Genomic DNA, 10,831 nt, shown 5'->3' with positions numbered 1-10,831 from the left:
AAGGCACGTTAGATGGGTCAATATAACCCGTGCAAAGGCAATTGTGGCATGACATATTCACAGGGTGGTGTTACAGTGCACATGGGCTAGAGAGTGTCATAGCATACGCACTAGCTGGTGGAATACAACACAGAGGTGTGTGGCACTCGGCGGGCACTGGTGGGTGTAACACAGCATTGGGCTCAGCCAGGAGCGCACTGTGACTCTAAAGTGAGGTTTGTCTCCTTTCCAGAGAGTAAAATAAAAAGTATTACACATCCGGCGGTGAATGTGTGTTTTATTAACCTGAGGGGGGTTTCTTGCATAGTTTTGGTTGAATTTTTGTCGAATCCCCTTTGAATGGCTTGGTGTGCGTATATTAAATGTGCCCGTCAATTGCTACCCATGTTTGTATAAATAAATGACAAGGGTGTCTACTTGGAGAGTACCCACCGGCGGGGGCGCCAGGATTAGGCGCGGTAGGGCGTCAGACACTTCAGAGCTTCACTAGCGGTGTAAATACATTCCACGTGGATTCATTGTATGCATAGTCGCCTTTTAATGAATTTCACGCAAATCGTCATGGTGATAGGTACGTACGGTTTGTCCAGCATGTCCTAGGTGTTTCTATAAATATATATTTTTTTTAAATAATAAAAAACAATGGCCGGCCCCGGGTGATGGGGTCCCTGGGGCCATAAGTGGCCTGAAGAGGGGGGCAACGCAGCCCCCCTCCTAAAGATTTTTTTTTGTTTTAAAAGGCCATGCACCGGGGGTTGGGGTCCCTGGGTCCGATTAAAGCCTTGGGAGGGGGGCCACGCGACCCCCTTCCAAATATTTTTTTTTCAACAAAAATAAATTAGGAGGAAGGCCCTAGGGGATGGGGTCCCCAGGGCCAATAAATTAGAAAAAGAAGGGGGGCCACACAGCCCCCCTTCTTAAAAAAAGAAAATAAATAAAATACCAGCATCATGCCGGAGGCCACGCCCCCTCCTTGCAGCACTCTGCAAACGCGCCCCCTGGTGAGTTCTAAGATGGGGAATTAATTCCCCTTCAATAATGAGGGTCCCTGAGGGCCAACTAGCCCAACAGGTATCTCCAGTATGCGCCAGGGAGCTGCGTTGCAGACAGGTGTTCTGAGGCCACGCCCCTTTTTACACCTCTCGGCAACGCAGCTCTGTGGCACTTACTGGAGGTACCTAGTGGGCTAGTTTGACCCTAGGGACCCTTAGGATTCAAGGGGACTTAATCTCTCAACTTAGAACAGCCAAAGGGCGCCTTTATACAGTGGTGAAGGGAGGGGATTGGGCCTGAGGTGACGTGTGCAAACACGCCCTGGGGCGCGTTTTATGTTGGGGAAATAATTCCCTTTCAATCCAGAGGGACCCTGGGGGCCAACTAGCCGACCAGGTGCTTCCAGTAAGCACCACTGTGCTGCATTGCAGAGAGGTGGTGCAGGCCGTGCCCCTTTTTCACCTCTCTGCAATGGCGCTTACTGGACGTACCTAGTGGGCTATTTTGCCCCTAGGGAACCTCAGGATTCAAGGGGACTTAATCTCCCAACTTAAAACGGCCACAGGGCGCGTTTACACAGTGGGGAAGGGAGAGGACGGGGCCTGAGGTGACGTGTGCAAACACGCCCTATGGCACGTTTTAAGTTGGGGATATAATTCCCCTTCAATCCTGAGGGACCCTGGGGGCCAACTAGCCCACCAGGTGCTTCCAGTAAGCGCCACTGCGCTGCGTTGCAGAGAGGTGGTCTAGGCTGTGCCCCTTTTTACATCTCTCTGCAATGCAGCTCTGTGACGCTTACTGGAGGTGAAATAGAGAACTTCCAATATAATGCGTACCGACAATGCATGCCTGTGGAGGAGGACCACGCGGGAGTGCTTCTTGCAAAATTGATCCTTAATGAGATGCCGGTGTCACATATCGTACAGATGAAGACCATTGATGGTCGCACATTGTATAGTCAACAGTTAATTTTAGACACTCTGGTGGACCACCTGGACGGAGTATGCGCTTCGGGCAACCTGTTCGAACTCCGGAGAAAATGGAGCAGTTCCTTAATTTGCTGAACCTACCGCGGTTAGATAATGAGGCCAGCCAGGTGCTGGACGACCCGATCTCGAAGGACGAAGTCCTAGGGAGTATTAAGTCCCTGAGATCAGCCAAAATGCCAGAAGTGATGGTCTTCTGGCTGAGTTTTATAAGAAATTCGCCCACATTTTAGCAGACCACCTACTGGAGGTGTATAACGAGGTGTTCCAAAAATGAACACTCCCACCCTCCATGAGTGAGGCTGTGGTGGTTATGCTTCCCAAGGTGGATAGGGATGCCCAGCTTCCGGGGTCATATTGACCAATTTCTCCATTAAACATTGATATAAAAGTCCTTAGTGGAATCATGGCAGCACGATTACAACTATACATGCAGAGGCTAATTCATCCCAATCAGGCAGGCTTTCTCCCACAACGAAGTACGGCCCTTAACTTAAGGAGACTAGCTCATGTGTGGCATTCACCCACACTACAACAGGAGGAATGCACTCTGACACTGTTAGATATCGAACAAGTGTTCAACTCTGTGGGATGGGAGTACCTCTTGGAAGTATAACGGTAATGGGGGTAGGAGAACAATTTTTGCAATGGGTACGGTTGCTATATTCGGAACCCAAGGCTAGGATTAGAATGGGACGGTTGGTATCATGGGCGTTTCAGCTGCAACGTGGCACCAGACAATGATGCCCATTGTGGCCATGGAGCATTTTGCGGCGGTCCTACGGGGAGAGCTATAAGCTTTTGGGATTATGCTGGGTTAGACTAACCATGTGGTGTCCATGTATGCAGACGAATCCCTGGTGTACATCCAGGAACCTCTTTGTGCGATCCCAATTCTGCTGGGCGCTCTGGAGCGGTTTAGCCATGTATCGGGCTGTGGATCAATTGTGGGAAGACTAAATTGATTCCACTGATGAGACTGGCCTCACTTTCATATGAGGGACTGCCGAAGGTGGGCTTCCATGGGTAAGGACCACACCTCAATACCTAGGGCTAAGGCTGGTAGAGTCAGCTGAACAATACCTGACGCTTAATATAGGAAAAGTAGTGGGGAAGTTGCAAGGGTCGGTGTGCTTCTGGCTTGAGCTGCCTCTGTCTCTCATGGGGAGGATAGCTCTGATTAAAATGGTGGTCTTGCCTAGATGCCTATATGTGATGCAGCACTCTTTCTTTAAGATTCCTCAACACTTCTTTATTACACTGGAGAGGTTACTGACTGACTTACTATGGGGATCCAAAAATAAACGGTTCAGCTTAATCACACTGCAGAGAACATGGCAGAACGGGGATTTGGAAGTCTCATGTTTGCTTAATCACACTGCAGAGAACATGGCAGAACGGGGATTTGGAAGTCTCATGTTTGGAATACTATTATGAGGCCTTGCAACTGCAACATGCGGTACATTGGTTTGACGGGAACGATAATTGGCAAAAGACCCTGCTGGCAGGGACTCTTGGAGGCAGAGAATTGCCCAAGCTGCTAATGATGGGGGCACAGGTGTCCCTGGCTAGCCCTTATATTGTTCGACACGTGGCAGGGATATGGGAATTGATTGTCCAGATAGTGGTGAAGAGAGCCCCGTATGGCCTGGACATGCCATTGTGGGTCGTCCGACCCTTTCAGCAGATGTCGGCGTCCATGTCGGTACAGAGGTGGCGGAAAGGGGGTTGGCTGACCATGGGGGATCTTTATGACAATAATCAGTACATTACACGTGAGCAGGCAATGGAAACTTTTGAGTTAGGCCCAGGAAAGTTTCTACAAAATGGGAAAATAGCACAAGTGGCAAGGGAGCTATGGCCTATCTTCCCAGATGAGCCTCCTGTCTCAACGGTGTTACAGACCTTGATAATGATGGCTCATGGGTGCAGATTGATTTTGCATCTTTATCTTGCGATACAGGACGATGGGCAGTAGGGGCATAGCCAGTTCACGTGAGGAGGGAGGCGATGCTGGGGGACCAACCATCCAGAACACAGCAGCCAGACTTTTCCTTGGAACCCCATGACACGAACACATGACCCCACACCTACGTGAACCTCCACTGGCTCCCCATTGAGAAGAGGGTAACCTTCAAGCTACTCACCCATGCCTACAAAGTCCTCCACAAAATCGGACCCAAATACCTCAACAAAAGAGTCTCCTTCCACGTACCCAAAAGGAACCTCCACTCCACTGACCTCGCCCTGGCAGAGACCCCACACATCTGCAGAATCAGGCGGAAGAGCCTCCTCCTACATTGCAGCCAAGACCTGGAACGAGCTCCCAGTCAACCTCCGATGCTCCCCCACTCTGCACACCTTCAGGAGGAGCCTCAAGACCTGGCTTTTCGACTAATCTGTAGCTGCACCCCCAACCCAGTGCCTTGACACCCTCACAGGTGAGTAGCGCACTTTATAAACCCCTGATTGATTGATTGACCCCATCACTGAGAAGGGCTGGGTTAAAACACATGAAGGGGTTAAGTAGGCGAGTGCGAATGTGAGGTTTAAAATAATCCAAGAAAATGACATACACCAAGTATATTTGACACCCAAGATGCTACACAAGATTTACCTGGAGCGATCGGGCAGTGTCCTAGATGGGAAGAGGCTGAAGGTGTATTCAGTCACATGGTCTGGTCTTGCCCAGAAATGCAAGTTTTCTGGTCAGATGTCCTACTCCGCTGGGAGGAGTGACACGATGGGAGACATTAGGAGAGATCCAGGGGATGTATGACGTTACAACGCATGCTGTTACAACGCATGCTGTTGCAACGAAAGTTTTACAACGCGAGTGCATTGACAACGCAGGACATTACAACGCAAGTCTTTACATCGACTTGTACTAGATGGCGTGCTAACATTAAAAAAGTGTAATTTACTATTCCAACTCCAGTCCACGTAACAGTAGGGAAGGTGTTGGGATAGTAAACTACACTATTTTTAATGTTAGCACGCCATCTAGTGCAAGTCGATGTAAAGACTTGCGTTGTAATGTCCTGCGTTGTCAATGCACTCGCGTTGTAACAGTTTCGTTGTAATGGTAGTGCGTTGTAAAAGTTGCGTTGTAAAGGTTGTTCCCCGATCCAGGTGGTGCTGCTTGGCTTGCTGCCGAGACACAAGAATAAAGGTCTGAGCAGGAGATTCGTTCTCCTGGGACTAGAGGTGGCAAAACGACGGATTGCCATATCATGGCTGGGCCGTCAACTGCCCACACTGAAACAATGGGTACGAGACATGACGGAATGGGCGACAGCCAAGATCATTCGAATGCAGCAGAAGAGGAGGGATGAAAAGGTGGAGGATGACTTGCGGCGTGGAAGGCGATGGTGGAATAGCTGACAGAGCAGACAGTGAAATACGCAAGGAGGATAGCGGGAATGCACATGTAGGAAACAGACCAGAGGGTACACAGGAGACAGGGGAGATGGCCCACTGAGGACCTACTGGACAATGAATGGGCATGGACTGTAAGGCTAAAAGACAAGTAGTTATAATGAAAGGAAACATACCATACATGGTGGTAGAGGGGTGTTAGTAGTTGAGTGTGGGTGGGAGTTGGTTTGCCCCTAATACTCAAATAATATGGACCATGTAGGACAACCTGAGGGGGTTGGGGTGAGTTAAAGTAACATGTATGGAAATGGGGCGTTTATTTACTATGATCTGATGAGAGTATATGTATATGATGTAACCAAACTGCTCACTTTATGTTTATTATCCATTGATGCTCCTCATATATGTTCACGAGACCATATTGTAATGTTAATACCAATGTTGATAAAGATATATATTAAAAAACACAACAAAAAAACAATGCATATGAAGGGTTGCAACATAGGTAAAAAAGTGTAATTGTAAAAAAAAGTATCTGAACAATATCAACTTTTTGCACCAAATACAGTTTGCAAGAAATAACAGCACCCTCATGTGAAGCATTGAGAAATAGATGAGAAATAGATGAGAAAATACAATATTTAGGACAGCCTCTGATCAACTCTTGTACAAAATACAGTTTGCAATAAATAACAACATAACATCACATGCACATTACACTAAATTATCAAAGGTTGACAGAAACAATGATTGCTTTTATAAAGATTTTTAACTCGCTCCTAGTGCATGCTATCCTGTAAACAGTGGTAGTTATGCGCTGTACACAGTACCGAGTGGGCCTGATAGTCTGCCAATATATGCTCCCAGACAAAGGTAATAGTAATAGATGCGGAAAAAGGAATAACTCGATAACCACAGGTCACGCTGTTGGCCAAACACAAATTACACCTAGTTTCCCAGGTACAAATCTTTTTCCCCAATGTCTGAATCATACCCAGTATCACACCCAGGAGCCAAGCGTAACATCTGAGGGCATCCATAAACATCACACACACACACAGGGATGCCAGAACCAATGTCTGCCCAAAAACAACAGCCAAACACATAACTCAACAGAAACACACACAGAACCACAACAAGACCACACATGACCTGAGCAGCTAAACTGTGGGAAGTCAATGGGTGCACAGAGACAACAGGAGAGCACAACCTCATCAGTCAGGAACAATGCACAGACAACATACCACAACACAGATAAGAAGTGCACAATCACTGAACAACACAGCCACATCAAACACACAACAGATGCACATGACAATAAATCACATAGCAAACACAGCAGGACATCAGGGGATGCACACCAGGACAGGACAAGGCAACATACACCCACAGTACTGCATACACAACAATCAGTGTGTGTAGACAAAACATAACAGTCCCACACAGCCATGAGTGACACACCATGAACACCCACAACAACAATCCAAACAGCACACTGACAACATCACACTCAGGAAGTCAAGCAGTACCCCAGCATACACACATACGCCTAACACAACACCCACAGATAAACAAGTCTGGGACACAAAAGTTGAAACAACTTGACCAAAGGACTGAGCAGCACAGACAGTTGAACTGCACATGATCAACCATGCCTGCTGAACAGTACTAGAACAACACAGATAACTAATTTTGGAAATGTTATGAGTGGCACAGTGCTCCTGGCCAAAGGTCTGCACCACAAATCACAGTGTCACAAATGAAGTGATGGGGAGGCACACATACAGGCAACACAAGGGGACAGCTGACATCAAAGTGAAGTTGTGTGCACTTTAGTAGTGGACATGGCAGGAGTGTACCATACACACATAGAGGGAGTGCTGACTCACAATACCAAGGCATCTGAAGCACACTGGAGGAATTAAAGCACCATGTGACAGCAATGCATGAGAACATCACACCCACATTGTCAGTGTGGTTGAGCAGGTATGCACAGTGAGTACAAACAGTATCAAGACACACGGCTGTTCAACAAAACAAAACCCTGACTTGCTAGTCACACACTCTGCATACTCACAATTGGCAAAAGTAACAAGTAGGAGCCAGCCAGAACTGCAAGGACACACCAACACACTGCACTGTGCACAACATACAACTCACACATGTGCACACAATCACAGGCCTGAACAATCACACAAACAGGCACTCTACTTCTGGGTGACACATGTGTGTAGTTGACCATGCATTGGCACACACACATCAACACTCACGACAAACTCACCCCCTTCACATTGCTCACTTCTTGACCACCCAAGTGCGCACATTGAAAGTAAACCATGTTACCAGGATGACTGCCCATCACAACATGACCATACACCTACACTGCTGGGCACACAGAAAGTAAGAACACACATACATGATGACCCTGTCCACCCTGCCTGCAAGCCTGTGGAAAGAATCCCACACTGTGCTGGCAGTGTCCCCAAAACTGACATGAACAAAGAATGAAAATAACAATGGCGTACCATCTAAAAACAACATCATTGCACCCACAAGTATCACAGTCAGGAAGAACTGAAGTCCCTGTCACCCCAATACAAAATTGAACAAGTCATGTTGAAGTGGCACACAGGGCATGTGGCACAGTAAACCATATACACACTGGAAAAACTTTATTCAGTAAGGACACTGACAGGAGCAACTGTCTTTATTCACAAATTGCACAGATAGACCCAATTAGAGAAGAGCAAGGCACCAAATGCAGATCTTGTCCATGAGAAGCTGCACAGGCAAGGGGCAAACAGCAAGGCCAGTGGCCAGTCCAAGGTGTAGATGAGGTACATGAGAAGCTGCACAGGGAATAGTTCAACACAGCAAGGAGCAACAAGGCCAGTGGATAAAACAAAGTGCAGAGTGAGTCCAAGAGATGCTGCACAGGCAGAGGGCACACAGCAGTGAACGACAAGACCAGTGGGCAGGACAAAGTGCAGAGTGAGTCCATGAAAAGCTGCACAGGCGGGGGCACACAGCAGTGAACGACAAGGCCAGTGGACAGGATTAAGTGCAGAGTGAGTCCATGAGATGCTGCACAGGCAGGGGACACACAGCAGTGAATGACAAGGCCAGTGGGCAGGACAAAGTGCAGAGTGAGTCCATGAGAAGCTGCACAGGCAGGGGCCACACAGCAGTGAACGATAAGGCCAGTGGACAGGACTAAGTGCAGAGTGAGTCCATGAGAAGCTGCACAGGGAATGTGTGTGACTGTACCCTGCCATGGTCAGCAACACAGTCTGGGGTGTCACGATGGGCAGCACAGGCACCGCTGTGAGAGAGACAGGTGTGTTTGGTTGACCAACATTCAGAATTGGCTGTCAGTCAGACTGGGAGCTGGCTGTGTGTCGGGCACAGTTGGAGCACTTGACTGGGGAGAAAGAGGCCCAGTTGAAGTAGAGCTATCAGTGGCTTGGCAAGCCGGAGGGCTGCTTGGACCAGGTGGTGTAGTGGCACGTGGAGGTGTAGTCATGCAGATGTGAGACACAGTGTGGGTGGGAGATTGTGGAGGGGTGCCTTTCCACTTCTTGGGGATTCTAAATGGCTTGCCTGACTTTGGATCAATGGGAAGTGGTGTGGACACAACAGGCACACTCAACACCAAGGCTGCCTCAGGTGCAGATGCTGGCCCTCCCTCTGGGGACGTGCTCGATCCGGCGGTACGCTTCGCATGGCCTTGCCTTTGCCCCTCCATCCCCTTTCTACCAGGTGTTCCCCCTACAATGCCCTCCTTTCCCTGCTTCACTGGGCTTGGAATTTGAGTCGAGGTAGTGGGTGAATCTACCTTGGAGCCTTTCTTATGAGTACCCTTGGCAGGCACCACCTTCTCAGTGGGCACAGAAATTGTCTGCTTGTCTTTGCGAGACGCATTTGGGACAGGAGAGTCCTTGGCTGGAGATGACTCTGTGCCATGTGACCCTGAGGTCTGCTTCTTTGCTTTTTGGCCCCTGGTATCGCCTGACGAGTTTTCGTCTTTGCGCTCTGGGGTGGCTTTGGTTTTCTGTGGGGATGGTGTCTGCAGCCTGGACCGCTTGGGCTGCTGCTGCTGCTGTGTGATATGTGTGCTGTGGATCGAGGTCTGTGGAGTGTGGTCAATATCGTCAGACATGGCCACTGGCATGGGGGTAGACAAAGGGACTGGAGCTGGACTCCAAGATTGTCCCAGTTGAAGGGCTGCCGTCACTGTGGAGAACAAAGAGTGGACAGTCCGGTGCAGCCCACCCACTTCTAAATGTATACCCTCCATGAAAGCAACCACCTGAGCCAATTTTTTGTCGTGGTCTATGAATGCATTGAGGAGAGCTGTCTGGCCTACACACAGCTGGGGCATAAGGTCCAAAGACTTAGCACTGATGGCAGCAGGGGGGGGGCAGGGGCTGCGGTGCCTGGGGTGAAGGACACACTTCCCCTCTTACTGGTACGAACACAGGCAGCACCAGAGGAAGTGGCTGGGAGGGTGGGCACTGTACGCTGTGTGGTGGAATATGATGCAGAGTCCCCGTTCCCTGTGCCCGCCAACATGGGTGCGCCACCGCTGGCATCAGATGACGTTGAACTTTGCATCTCGGACTGTGATTCCTCCAGCAGACCCATGTCTCCCTCCGATGCGCTGGTCACATCTGTGTCACTGGGCTCCTGTCCATCTGTTGTGTGGGAGATGCTGCATGAGAGAGAGAGATGTAGGGTCAGTTCAGTGGCAGCAACAGATGAAACATATGCAAGCAAAGCAACCATGAAGATGACTAAATCTACATGTTGCACGCCACCCTGTGCAACAATTTTGTGAAAACACACCTTTTATACTCAAACAGTGCGTGTAAACAAGAAAACCAGGCATAAGTGAGCCATGTGATGACCACACAGCACAACATCCTGCATGTGGCTCCCTTCAAATAGTAACATAAATAGCTCAGATCTGAAGCCCACCACCCAGAATGTTATTGAAATGCCCAGTACTCGAATTCCCTTAGGAAGTACAGGTAGGACAAATGCATGACAGCTGCACCCAGCACAGAGGCCACTTACAAGCCACTGCATCACACAACCAACATCACATAGCCCAGCCCTGGCACAGACTGTGTACACATGCAGCCACACACTGCCAAAGTCACCCTTCCCAGAATACTCACCTCTAATTTGCTGCTGATACTCCTTCAATCGTGCATCCAGCTCAGGGTGTGTCACAGCCAAGATGCGGCACATTAGTAGTGTCATGCTGCACCGTGCCAACCTGCCAGTGTGATGGAGCAGCCCCATGGTCATCGCCGCAACGTTCTTTGCCAGCTGTGAGATGTCGTCCCACCTATTGTGGCAGTGGGTGCGCCGTCAGTTTTCAGACACCCAGAGCCCGCAACTTGCTTGCAATGGCCCTCCACATGGCCTTATGCTGGTGTACATGGAGCTGCAGGCATGGGAGACAAGAG

This window comes from Triturus cristatus, chromosome 12 (assembly GCF_964204655.1).
Source record: "Triturus cristatus chromosome 12, aTriCri1.1, whole genome shotgun sequence".
Classification (NCBI taxonomy): Eukaryota; Metazoa; Chordata; class Amphibia; order Caudata; family Salamandridae; genus Triturus; species Triturus cristatus.
This window is presented reverse-complemented; position numbering follows the sequence as displayed.